General features: G+C 29.8%; 2 long non-coding RNA genes across 2 annotated transcripts; both read left to right on the top strand.

Annotated features, from left to right (window-relative positions):
* Positions 1–2,336: 2,336 nt before the first annotated feature.
* Positions 2,337–7,926, top strand: LOC127840145 (uncharacterized). The gene is made up of 6 exons (XR_008030442.1): positions 2,337–2,418; positions 4,143–4,222; positions 5,375–5,438; positions 7,064–7,361; positions 7,681–7,713; positions 7,838–7,926. It is a non-coding gene; the product is annotated as an uncharacterized LOC127840145 (long non-coding RNA).
* Positions 7,927–8,299: 373 nt separating this feature from the next.
* LOC127837288 (uncharacterized) lies at positions 8,300–12,745 on the top strand. Its single transcript, XR_008029217.1, has 3 exons — positions 8,300–8,356; positions 11,162–11,264; positions 12,222–12,745. It is a non-coding gene; the product is annotated as an uncharacterized LOC127837288 (long non-coding RNA).
* Positions 12,746–13,289: the final 544 nt, after the last annotated feature.

A 13,289-nucleotide genomic window follows, 5' to 3' on the forward strand; every position in this document is an offset into this window, starting at 1 on the left:
GCCTCTAAAACTGGACATATCCCTCTCTTTCTCAAACGTAGTATATGTTAAAAGTTATTACCAATGCTGTAAAAAACACTTAGACAGACATATCGAAGTAAAAAATGATACATTTTTCAAAGTCAATTTTTGCACTTTATGCTTATGCTTCTCCTTTCCTGGCAAGCAGCAATGATCACGCAGTACATCTCAATAATTCGGGTTTTAATAAAAGTGTTGTTTCCTCCAATGTGTTAAGTTTGTTGAGTTGCACGATGCAAATTTCCTGTTATTTGATCTTTTCCAAAATTCCCCCTAAAATACCCTATACATTGAATATTTAAACAAGCATTTGAAAAAGGGCTTCACTAAGTAAAACTGGTAGTTTACTCAATTGAAAGATAGTTAATCTGATCCTATCAAATACCAGTTAATGTTATATTTAGAATAGATAAAGGTATAATATTGTGTAATAGTCTTGATAATTATAAACTACGAACAATTTGTATCGACTCAATGATCGGTGAAGAATTGTTTTGTTACAATATCAATAATTCAGCCCGCTAGTGTGTAGTTGTATTGTTTGCACGTAAATGCACAATTTAATAGTTTGGAAAGTTTAATGATTGATTGCTTTAAAGCAAGAAAACAGTTCACTGTGCTGTAAAGAAATCATCGCATCATTTGAAAATAAGCCCTACGGTTTTCCCTGATATCTTGGTATTGCGTTCGTGTTTCCATATTTTTGTCAGATAATAATTACCCGTTCCTTGACGGTTTGCCACATATATCAGTTCTCTAGCAAAATATAAGTGGTACAATGTCTCAATTCAATATCAAAATCAAATGAAACACATTTTACATATTCAATAAACGCTTAGCAAAATTATTGCCCATTAAAACTTTAAAAGCTCTCGAAATTGAATTACAAACGTTAACCCTTAACAATAAACGAACTGCTTTATTTACCAATTATAAATAGACCATTGTTATCATACGGTTAAGCTCACAGATAAACTTATTATGATTTTGGCCACTGTTCAAAACATGATTAATCATAATTTGGTTGTACAATCACGTTCGGTTTACGCAATCCTGGAATCCCAACGAATATCTATGAAACACTATCGGGGTCTTCTTTTAGACCTCATCAGAATATTAAGTACATAACATATTGTTTGACATTCTTTACTTACGACATGTTAGTACACTGTTCATGTTTGTGTATAAGATTATATGGACAGTGATATTATGTCCAGTTATTAATTGTTTATGTATAGACAATTACTAAAGTTATGCTAACATCAAGTAATAATGTGCAACAAAACATGCGCATTGGTACATTCGTCTAGTGCTTGTATTTTAGAAAACAGTGATATAAGCTAAAGAAAGTCACATGCACAATACACCTTATTAATTGTCGTTACTGTTAATATGTGTAATCTGTAATATAGTTATTTATCTGTTGAAGTTATATTCCAGAAACAAAGACATATTTTATGTTTTGGCACTTAAATTTAAAACTATATTATAAAATATTCTCATTTGGTTAATTACAGCATCTGAAGACATTAATTGATTAATAGTTTAATTTTCCAATGTTAATCCTTACGTAATGGACGATCGTTTAAATTTCAAAAGAAGTCCAAGGTTCGTTCGTTGTTGTGACAATGGAACACAACGTAATAATCTAATAACTAAAACCAAAACATGAACATTAAAATACATATAACGCCATAACAGGTTTGTTATTTGTCTGCTTGTAAATGTCAATCTTCGGGTATGTTTGTCAGTTAAAACTAAAATAATTTATGTAATATTATCGGAAATTCTTTTTACAAATTAGTGCAAAATGATGATATGAATAAGCATGGCTCGTGATATCAAATTAAGTTGAATATTAATATTTTAAATAACACCACATTCTTCAATATCTCGACATATTCTTTGGATATAATTACAAACTTTCAACGCACAACTTGCGAAGAGGCGTTGATGCATAACATGTTTTTAAACCGGCTTAAACCGGCGATTAATCTGTTACAACAATCTTGATATTTTTGTACAATTAAAGATTTTATTTAAGGATTTAATTATGAATCATATATTAACTTTCATAATACCTTGCAGTGAACGTAAAGTATAGTATGTATTTTCTAATTTCCCAGACATGTCAAACACATGAACAAGTAATCTGACAAAATTCAGTCAAAACTCGTGATAATTAAACAATTTACATATATGTGTTTATCTTTTCTTCGAATCGCATTTATCATATTATTTTGAAGTTTTTTGTTATTCAATAAATAAATGTATTTTCATTTGAAATAATTATAAACAAACCCTATAGCCTGCCATACTTATTGTCAAAAATAGACTTTATCGTTGCCAAGTACAAGTTCTTTTATTTGTTTACAAAGTCGGAATAAAGATAATAAGGTAAATTATTTACTTTTGTAGATAAGACAGGTTAGCGTTTTCTATACCGAGGTTTATTACATTCAACTGTTCATACGTTCACTGGTTTATTGTTAATCTGGGTAAACGGCGCCAATTTGTTGGCTTATTAGTTCAAACATAAGCGATATGTTTATGGTATATATGACAAGGAAGCAGTTTGATCGTACATAAATAGTAATGAGCAACAACAAGAAGAATCATGAGAGGCATTGCCATTCAAAGTTATAAAATTACGCACAAATATTGTAACATCTTCCTGAAAAGGAACATGAAATCAAACCTTTTGTGTGTGTGGGGGGGGGGGGGCACCGGAGGTTCAAATAGCCTCGGAAACAGTATAGATGTTTGAAACGTTTAAGTTAGTTAGATCATAGTTTAGTTAATCATATTGAACAAAGTTTTTATTCTATAAAAGTCATACCGGTAATAGTTTCGACTTCTTTGAGATGACAGAAGAGTTATATAAAGATGATTCGTATAAATTTGCTTTTGTTCAATTAATTATTATAAAGTTATTGACTAAATGGTCACTAGATTTCCTTCTTGTCAGTAGTTGTTTATGATATGATCACGGGCTGTCTATATATACATATGTATAGTAAATTGACACTTATGATGCACCTTATTCCAATTTAAATATATTGTAATAAACATGCATACAAGAAACTATAACAATTAACATGATTAATATTACAAGCGTGACAAGGGTTAGAATAAAGTTGAATGTATGCAACGCATCAACTGTTTATTGAGTTTGTGTTGTGGTAACGGTTGTTCCCTGGCACAAACATCATATTATAAATTGGAAAACCAGCTTGATATTGTTGCTGCCATTTATAGACTAAAACTATAAAGTCTATAACGCGGAGAAAACCGAACTGCCGGTTCGCTACTACATATATACATTCTAACTGAGAAGTAATGTTGAAGTCAATAACTGTTTTTAAAGTGGCCGTCGAACAGATTGGTAAATTGACAAAATTAAAAAAAAGTTGTTTCAGGTTCGCAAATTTTCGTTTTTGTTATGATAATTTTTAGGAAATAGTAATACTGACCATTTACCATGCTCTTAAATATCAATTATATGCATCTTTTGACGATTTGAAAACCTGAAAATTATAAAGCGTCGTGCGACGCGAAACGATTGAATAATTTGGAAAGTTCTGTTGTTGTAGTTACTTTTTGTGAAACTTCGAGGATTGCTTATATAGGTTATAAATACTAGGGGTCAGTGGTTCGAACCCTGTTGAGAGTTACTTTTTTACTTAAAAAAAAAATGTATTCTTGGTTTTTTACTGGAGATTTTTAGGTAAAATGTTTAAATTTATCAATATAAAGCATTTAATGACATGCTTCAATACATGCGAAAATCTGTTAGACGGCCCATTTAATCGATCATTTTATTCCAGGATTATATTTTTAAAATCATGAGATAAAGTAGTGTAAATATATTTTATTTATATATATTAAAGGACAAATAATAATATCTTAATTGTAAATCAATACGGTATTAAATAGAAAATAGATTTAACAAATGATGTTTTTACTCGTTATTTTTTGTGGTTTCTTCCTAAACTGTTGCTTATTTTATTTGCAATAATTTGTGTGTGCTTAGGGATATATGAACATGTTAAAAGTATATTGCACATTGAAATAAATATGCATGTATTTTACAAAATGGAAAATACGAAGCCTTGTTACAGGTAAAAAGCATTCCAGCGGTGTTGAGTAAATCAACTTGATCAACTCGTGATGCATACGTGTACGGCCATTCGCTTAACGGGTGAGTATTTTATATAATACGAGTTTACTCAATTATAAGATATATATTTTGCACCGTGAAATTTTCCAAAGATACATTCAACAAAATAAAACGATAAGAGATTAATATGATCTTAAAATGTACTATTGCAATTCTGGATGATAAATGTGCTTTTCATCTAGCAAGGATGAGACAACAACTATTATAAATATGCATTTAATTTGTATTATTTAAAATTAATATGTCAATCCTGATATAACAATACATTGGCTTATATTAGTCAAAATATGTTATTTCTGTAGATGTGTAAACGTATTTCAACCGATTTTGAGTACATTTATATTAATATGTAACCTCAAAAGTTTTCAAAAATATATGTACACAAATGAAAGATTGAATTCCATAAACTAAATTAATAAGATTCAAATGGCATATATGTTGACCGATGCATTCATTATCGCAACATGTGAAGACCCAATGAATATCTTATTTGTCAAATATGTAATATATCTTCACTTTTTGAAACAAAAATATATGTAAAAGAATCACGCGTTTCGTCGATACGTCAGTACTATCTTATTTTGTTTTTATGTCTACAAAATATTGACGTCTTTACATATAATTATATGCTACTGCTTATACACACGAAATGTCTCGTACACGAACATGACTGTCCGTTCTGTTTTCATTTTGCTACATAATATAATTATGCATGAAGGTATTTCAAAGCAATGTAGTTTTAGTTTCTTTAACAAGTGGTTGTATTAAATAAAAAATTTACATTACAAAGCATTATTTAAAAGTTAAAACATATTTGAGATGACAGATGGTAAAGGTCATAGTTTGTTTTCGTATAACGAAAAACTCATAAAGCTGTGTCGTACACCAACAACCAGAGTGTTGCTTTCAGGCAATCAACATGTAAGCGTCCTTATTTAATTTTAGTGTAAAACCCATGTAGTTCTCACCATGGTCACATATAACAATAACTGGAACAAATTATGTTACAGTGCTACACATATGCGATGAAAACATTGTATTACATTTTAATTGTAAACTGTTTACTTGTATTGGTGATTTGTCAATTTAAAGTTTAATGGTTAATCGATGATATATTGTAACTGCACTTTATAATATTAGTAGTGTTTGTATCAAAGCTTTTTAAATTTCTAGATTACCACACTGAGAATGAAACACGATTTTGCATTTATCTTGGTCGTTTCGGTGTTAACATCAGGTAAGATATCACCGCACACTTTACGATACAGTTGTTACGTATCGATAAACAATTTTGATGTCATGTACTTCGAGTCGTGGCGATATTTGCCTTCCTTCAACATAATATGTGATAGAAATTATATTCCAATTGATTCACAATGCGGTGAATTATCATTTAAAGATCAATATCACTTTAAAATAAATGTCACACAATGATATTATCAAAACATATTTACTTTCTGTAAAACAATTGTTATAACAGTAAATCGCAATCGAACATGTACTAAATAAATATATGTTTCTGGTTGCCCAATATCATTTGCAGGAAGTAAATGCTGACATATTGACACATTCAAGTTCCCGTAAGTTACAAACTGTTGAAGAGTTGTCTTCACAACCATGTTCAGCTTGTCAAAAACAATGTGTTGATCTATTTTGATGCAGTAATTTAGATCGTAGTGCAAACGTGCGTTATGTTTGATGTGATTGTTGTGTGCTATAAGTGTTGCACTTGTGGCACAAGTTTGATTTTAACTTCAGGGTTGCTCGACCTGTCCGCAAACGTATTTTTGCAAACATATACCTGTATATTGAAACCGTTTTGCGCGTTAGATTATCCGAAAAAAAGAATACTATGCACAATAAAATCAATTCTGTGTGGATACTTGATTGTGCATGTGCAGTATGTTGAAACCTTATCCGCACATGATGCAGACGTGTCAGAGCGTAAAGGATAATTAATTTAAATACAAACCTTCAGATTTAAAAACAACAATTGATCAGAAATTATTTTTAGTTTATAGAGCTACCTTGGACGTTTCTAAAAAATAAGAATTATACATTTGAATTGCTTTTAAGTGTATGAGGTGGATGTGATGGGATATATGAGATATTTATATGAATTGATTGATTGATGGGTGTATGCATGGGATTGGAATGACCAGTTTGATCGAAGTGTTGGAATCAATTGTAACGGCAAGAGGAAAAAAACTTGGCGAAACCGAAATTTAGCAAACTTTAGTGCTTTTCACTTGATGATGATTATATTTAAGAAAAAGTTTGCGATTAAATGCTTCTGTGTGGTCCTTTTTTGTTTATATACAATTTTTCTTTCATTATTTTGTTTTGTTCAAAATAGCCTTTCCCGTGAGATTTTATCATTTTCGCATGGAATATTTGGTTTTCCAATGGGATTTTTGTTTTTAACCATGGGAAGTGTTTCCATATTTTCTGCATGCGGTTTTCGAACGTTTTGTTTACGTTTCTGTATGCTTTCTAATCGATTTTAAGCATTGTAAAAGCATTTGTGCTGATGAAAACACTGCCCATGAATAAAAACGAAAAATGCATTTGAACATGAAAAATCCATTTACAAATGCAAAAATCCCATTGAAAGACCAGCTTTGCACATAAATTCCATAGTGAAAATAACTCATTTTTAAGCAAAGTAATCATTTATTAATAAAAAATAAGAGTTTTATCACAGACGTTATCTCGAAGAGGCAAATCTTAAAGAAAGGATACTCAAGTTTGAGAAATTTCGGTTTCGAAAAGTTTTTCTGGTGGCCGTTTGTATTAAATATTTGTAGTGTATTTCTTTGTCTCGTATGTGAATATAAATCAATATTGTTTGGATTATTTTAGATAGCGCTGCCTTGACGAATTCAACACTTAAAGTCGAGTGTGATAAATTGTTTGCAATCACCTGTCCGCCAGAGCTTAACGGTACTTTCACCCTACGGCGGAATGAGATTCTGATAACAATCTGTAAAGCAAGTTCCGCAACGTGCAATCCGTACACGCAGAATTACAATAACAGTTATAACGGCAGTACAGGAGTATTGGAGTTCTTCACGATAGCTAACAAATCGGATGAACATTTGACATATAGCTGTACGACATCCTCTGGGGAAAGGTCATCACTGGACAATAGAATTTATTGGTTAAAGTTCATGCATACACTATTAAATATCATTAAAAATGTCTCCTCTCCATTTACTACGCAAATGTGAGCAATCTTTATTGTGCTTATTTTAAGTATATAAAGGATTTTTATAACTTTGCATCAAGTCTGCTGTGTGGTAATAAGTTAAATAATTTTTCAATTTATATCAAAACACCATTACCCTGGAATATTAAAAAAAAATAACAATATTGGATCTTCTATAATATTACGTGGCAATAAGAATTAACGGCTATTTATACCCTTTTATTGTAAATCGTATTCATTTGTAAATAATTTATAATCAACATAATTGCAGATGAATCCTGTAACACTCCAGACGACAACAAAGGTATATATACTTACCTAAGTGTCGATGATAGAGCATGCACGTACGGTTATTATATAAAAAATATTTAATAATTTATGCAATATATCTTAAATTGTGCAAATAAATGTTTATTCTATGTTTTTAGGCAACAATTTGCTGGGTGTACCGATTGGCCTTACTCTCCTGGTTTATTTTCTGGTCTCGTATCCATTCATGATTTTGAAAAAAAAAAATGTAAGTGTGATGGTATTTGTAATTCCTATTCGTGTAAACTATACATGAAGAATCAACAAGTTTGTTAATAACAGAAAATCTAAATTCCATTATTTCATTGGCTCGCATTAAAATGTTAAAATGCAATCAATGCATTTTTAGATCAACTTTTTCTTACTAATCATTCAAACGACATTAGGCATACCGTTTTAAATGGGAACTAGGGAACAGAAAATTACAGAATTACAGAAAATTTACAAATATATTGACTGCAATATATTTGTATTGTACAGGTTAATTTGTTTTATCAACGCCACTTAGAGCAAAAATTAACAGCTTTCTTTTTCAAATTAAACAAGTACCATTTCTGTGAATACATTCGTAATGTTTTCAGATCTTATCATGTGGACGAACAGATTGTTATGCCATATGGATGACAATTCTGCACTCTGTAAGAATTTTAAAAGTCTTATGCTAACTTACTAACATAGTTTGGAAGTTCTGTTTTAGCAGCATCATGGGATTTTGTTGCTAACATAATATATTTCGTTTTCAAATTTATAATTGCAATATCACCGTTCTTATTTGTTGGTGAAATATAAAAAAATAACCGTTCAATTACTAGTATCACATTACGACACGTTTCGTTGCAGAAAATATTCATTAATTAAAATTAGTTAAACTATTAAGGTGTATCTATTTATTCAATTTTCATATTTTATTCATATTTGGGGTCGAAAGTGCTATATATTAACAATTCAAGGTCCTTGAATCTAACACCTAACCTAACCTAACCGTCTTCTAAAGAAATCCTTCAAGGCAGACTAAAATCATAGAGACAACTGAGTTATTCTTAACCCAAAGTATGCAAGACATATTGCCTAAAATAGTCTTTCGAGTACTTGTTTGTAAACTAAAACATAATTAAAGCTTTATTTGTTGAACAAGATGAACAGTTGGACATTGTAGCACATAAGAATGTCAACTTGCATTTTTAACGGCTATAAATCCATATTTAACAAAAAACAACTTCGTATTTTTTCACGCAAAGTATGCACAAATGATTGCTTTTAGTATTTTTCATGCCTGTAAACAATTACCTTATAAGTAATCTATATTTGCTAACAGTTGGTATATTAATCACATAGTCATGAATCTTCCATTGCATATTTTACCGCCTCGAATCCCCATTTCAATAAAAAACACTATTTTCTAACCTAAAGTATGCAGGAAACATTGATCTGCATGCATGCTTGTAAACAAATATATAATAAGAAAGCTATATTTGTTGAACAAGATGAACTGTAAGAAAATTTGGCACATACATGTGCATATGTCATATTTATATTGTCTTGCATATTTTACGACCTCAAATGCACATTTTAACAATAAAATAACTCTTTTTTACCAAAAGTATGCAATAAACATTGACTTTAGCATTTATGTGCCTTTTGTAAATAATAACATTATAATTTAACTATAATTGGTGAACAGATGAACAGTAAGTAAATCTAGCACATATGAATAGCGACTTGCATTTTTACGGTCATAAATCAACATTTAATTAAAAAAATACCATAATATTTTCTAACCCAAAGAAAGCACAAAAATTGCTTTTATTCTTTGACATATCTGTTTGTAAATATAACCTTATAAGTAACCAATATTTTGTTACACGAGATTCAGGATATTACTGCTTTCTACCTCAAAGTTTGCAAGAAACATTGCTTTTAGACTTTGCCAGCCTATTCAAAAACAATAACATAATAAGCAAGCTATGTTTGTTGAATAAAATGACTAGTGAGGAAAATAAGCACATTCGATCATTGACATACATATTTTACAGAAACAATGCTCATTTAAACAAAAAAATGTATTATTTTCTGACCGAACGTCTGCGAGACACATTTCTTTTTGCATAAAAGGGACTGTCTGGTAACAATTACATAAGTAATCTATATCTGTTGTATAAAATGACCAATTAGAAAATTTAGAACATAAGAATGTTGACTTTTATTTTTTACGGCCTTATTTCCCCAATTCAACCAAACAAAATCACTATTGTCTAACCCAAAGTATACAAGATACATTGATTTGAGCATTTAAGTGTCTGTATCTAAACAATAATATTAAAAGTAAGCTATATTTGTTGAATAAAATAACCAAATTGAAAATTGAGCACGTGAGAAAAGTGACTTGAATATTTTAAGGGCAAAACTCCACATTTAACACGCAAAAAAACTAACCCGAAGTAAGCAAGAAACATTCCTTTAAGCATGTGCATGTCTGTTTGTAATCAATAGCGTTATAAGAAAGCTATACTTTTTAACAAGATGAAAAATAGAAAAGTTTACCATATACAACATATTGATTTGTATATTTTAGGGCAAAAATCACATTTGACAAGTAAATCCATTTTTATATGCTAAAGTATGCAATAAAAATGTCTTTTAGCATTTTAGTGTCTGTTTATAAGCAATAACTTTATAAGTAAGGTATATATTTTAAAATAAGATCGTAAGAGAACAGTAAGAAAGTTAAGCACATGCGTTTATTGACTTATTTTACACCTATAAATCACGATTTTCTTACCAAAAGTATGCAAAAAAGATTGTTTTTTTCTTTCTAATGACTGCTTATAAACAAAAACTTCATAAGTGAACTATATATTTTTTTAATAAGATGTACAGTAAAAAAAGTTTGTCACATGAGAATTTTTACTTGCATTTTTAACAGCAAAACGCCAGATTTTAATAAGAAAGTAACTCTTGTACCAAGGAAAAAGGGCAGCAAAACACACCATATTTATCCTTTTCATGTCTGGTTTGCCTAATTCATTAAAGCCAAGTAAAATGTGTTGACAAAGATGAAAAGTAGGGAACGTGTACTGCATAATAAGCTTGACTTATTTTTTTGACGACCTTATTGTCAGATTTTAATAACATATAGAACATTGTATATCCCACGTTATGGAACAAACTTTGACTTAAGCCTTTTCAGGCCTGATTGTGACCAGCTACATTGTAATTAAGCTTTCTTTGTTAAATACGATTGACAGTTGGAAGTATTTAGTACATTAGATGCCTTATTGCCAATATTACATGTCTTTAAAATATCTATCTCATTAAAAAAAATACAATATGACATATACATAATATATTCTATTTATCTCTCACAGTCGATGCGATGTTATGTGAATAATGTCAGATGAAACTTATGGCTTGTCGGGTTCATGATTGTAATTTGATTTTTTTAGATAGATGCTGTAAAAAAAGATCTGCTTTTACGTGGTTTCTGGGTATAAGTGTTCCCCTAGTACCACCAGTGTTTGTGGTCTTTGTTATCACGTATTTAAAAAGGTAAGTTGTGAATAACTTAATTGCGAAAAACGATTTTTCATTGTGACCATGTAAGCTTAAATTCATTCTCGGAACACTGATACAATCGAACGTGATCCATGTGATTTGTTTTGTTATATTAAAAAGCCTATTCGACACTTTTTCTGTAAACAATATTCTTCGTGTAATACCAATCTTGGCTCTAAATTGAAAATATTAGGTTTTATTGTGCCAATTCTTCAGATGAAATCTTTAAGAAAATAGATTCCTACATAAAATATCTAAATACAACATACAATGTCGATTGATCGTTCAAATAAGACACAAATTAACGTTTACAAATTCACACTTTTCACTTTTTTCAATTTGATGACACTACAACAGCAGTGCTACTTAATTATTTGCATATGCACAGCGAAAATAAGTAAATGAGTTTCCTTTACAACAAGTATTAAAGTAAAATGGATTTTCTACAAGAAAAGTATTCTTATGTTGAGCATACCGAAAATAAAAAGCAATTATTAAGTAAATATGATGCAAACTATTAATTGTTTAAATGTTAACACACTATTAAGAATCGAAGTGAGTCTTTAATCGTTATGATTACAAACTCTTAGTTTTAATTATTATCTATATGTGTCTTCTGTTTATAATATGTTTTCAAAAGTCAATATTCGGTATACGTCATTTAAATTCATTTCCGCAAATCAGTCAAATCAATAAGACTCTTCACCTCCTTCACTTAAGAACATGGTAATAAATAAATTTTCTATCATCTCAGCGCAAACAAGGTGCTACTGTTTGAAAAACAAACATACATTTTTCATGTTTCATTTTTCTAAGTTCTCAAATCTTTTAAGATTGTACCAATGCTGTATGTTTCAAAATAAATGGACACTAATATTTTTCATCAAAATAACAAAACATATAACATAACTTTAACAATAACTATAAGAATGTGTGTTATTTTCTATTTAGACCACAAGAACCTTTCACCCACGAAGGAAGTATTGATCATCATTCTGATTCACGATCATTAGCGGAAACGAGCATCGTGAAGTAATTCGACGACGTCATAGACATGCATGAATACAAACAAAATGCTACAACTGTTGATCGACAGCAATGTTCCTATAAGTTATTAATCGTTCAAGGATGACATATTCATTAAATGTATATTTATACTTATATAATGCAGAATTTTTCAAAGAAATGACCTACGTGTTTGTTATGTTCCTTACCCAGTATACGTTTACACAAAATCGACGTGTTTAAAACCATTACTTGGATAGTGTTGTCATATTTGATGCTGGTATTTAAAAACAAACAATACATTGCCATGGATACTTTCGTGTTCATTTATTCGGTTATTATCATCGGTTAACCAACTCTTTTTTTAAACTGTATTTGCACATTTAAGATTTACTTTCATACTTTCATAATCCAACGTTTTTCAACTTAATTGTTGATTGCGGCTATTTAATGTTTTCATGATCTCCAATCTCGATATATTACATCGCCGTCAAATGTCGTTCCATCATTTATCCTAGCTCTTTGGTCATGATACAGTTTAGCATTCTTAAAGAACTTAACGAAGCTTAAGTTGGGCTAAAAGACTATTTTTAGAAAGATGTCATAGATTAATAAAGGATGTATACATTATGTTTTAACTAATCAAAATAACATTATTGACTGAGAAACAAATACAACATTAAAATTATTGGTTTATTGAAGAAAGATCATCATACGTTTTCTGTAAAATTATCAACCATTTTTAACGCTTTTTATCGATAAGTTTTAGAAAATACATATATATTACTAACATATCGTTTATAATTCGTTAATAAATATGTTAACAAATTTTGCGCTGTGGTATCGCACTTGCTTTTGGATCAAGAGGCCTCGGTTTCGAATCCCGGGGACAATTATAATTTATTATTTTTAAACTCTTTTTTTCTTACTATTGCATATTTTAACTATTCAAAACATTGTAGATAAAACAAATATCATGGTGCTTATGTACAATTACTTAAAAATGTAAATAGC

The sequence above is a fragment of the Dreissena polymorpha genome, chromosome 7 (genome assembly GCF_020536995.1).
Source record: "Dreissena polymorpha isolate Duluth1 chromosome 7, UMN_Dpol_1.0, whole genome shotgun sequence".
In the NCBI taxonomy this organism is placed as follows: Eukaryota; Metazoa; Mollusca; class Bivalvia; order Myida; family Dreissenidae; genus Dreissena; species Dreissena polymorpha.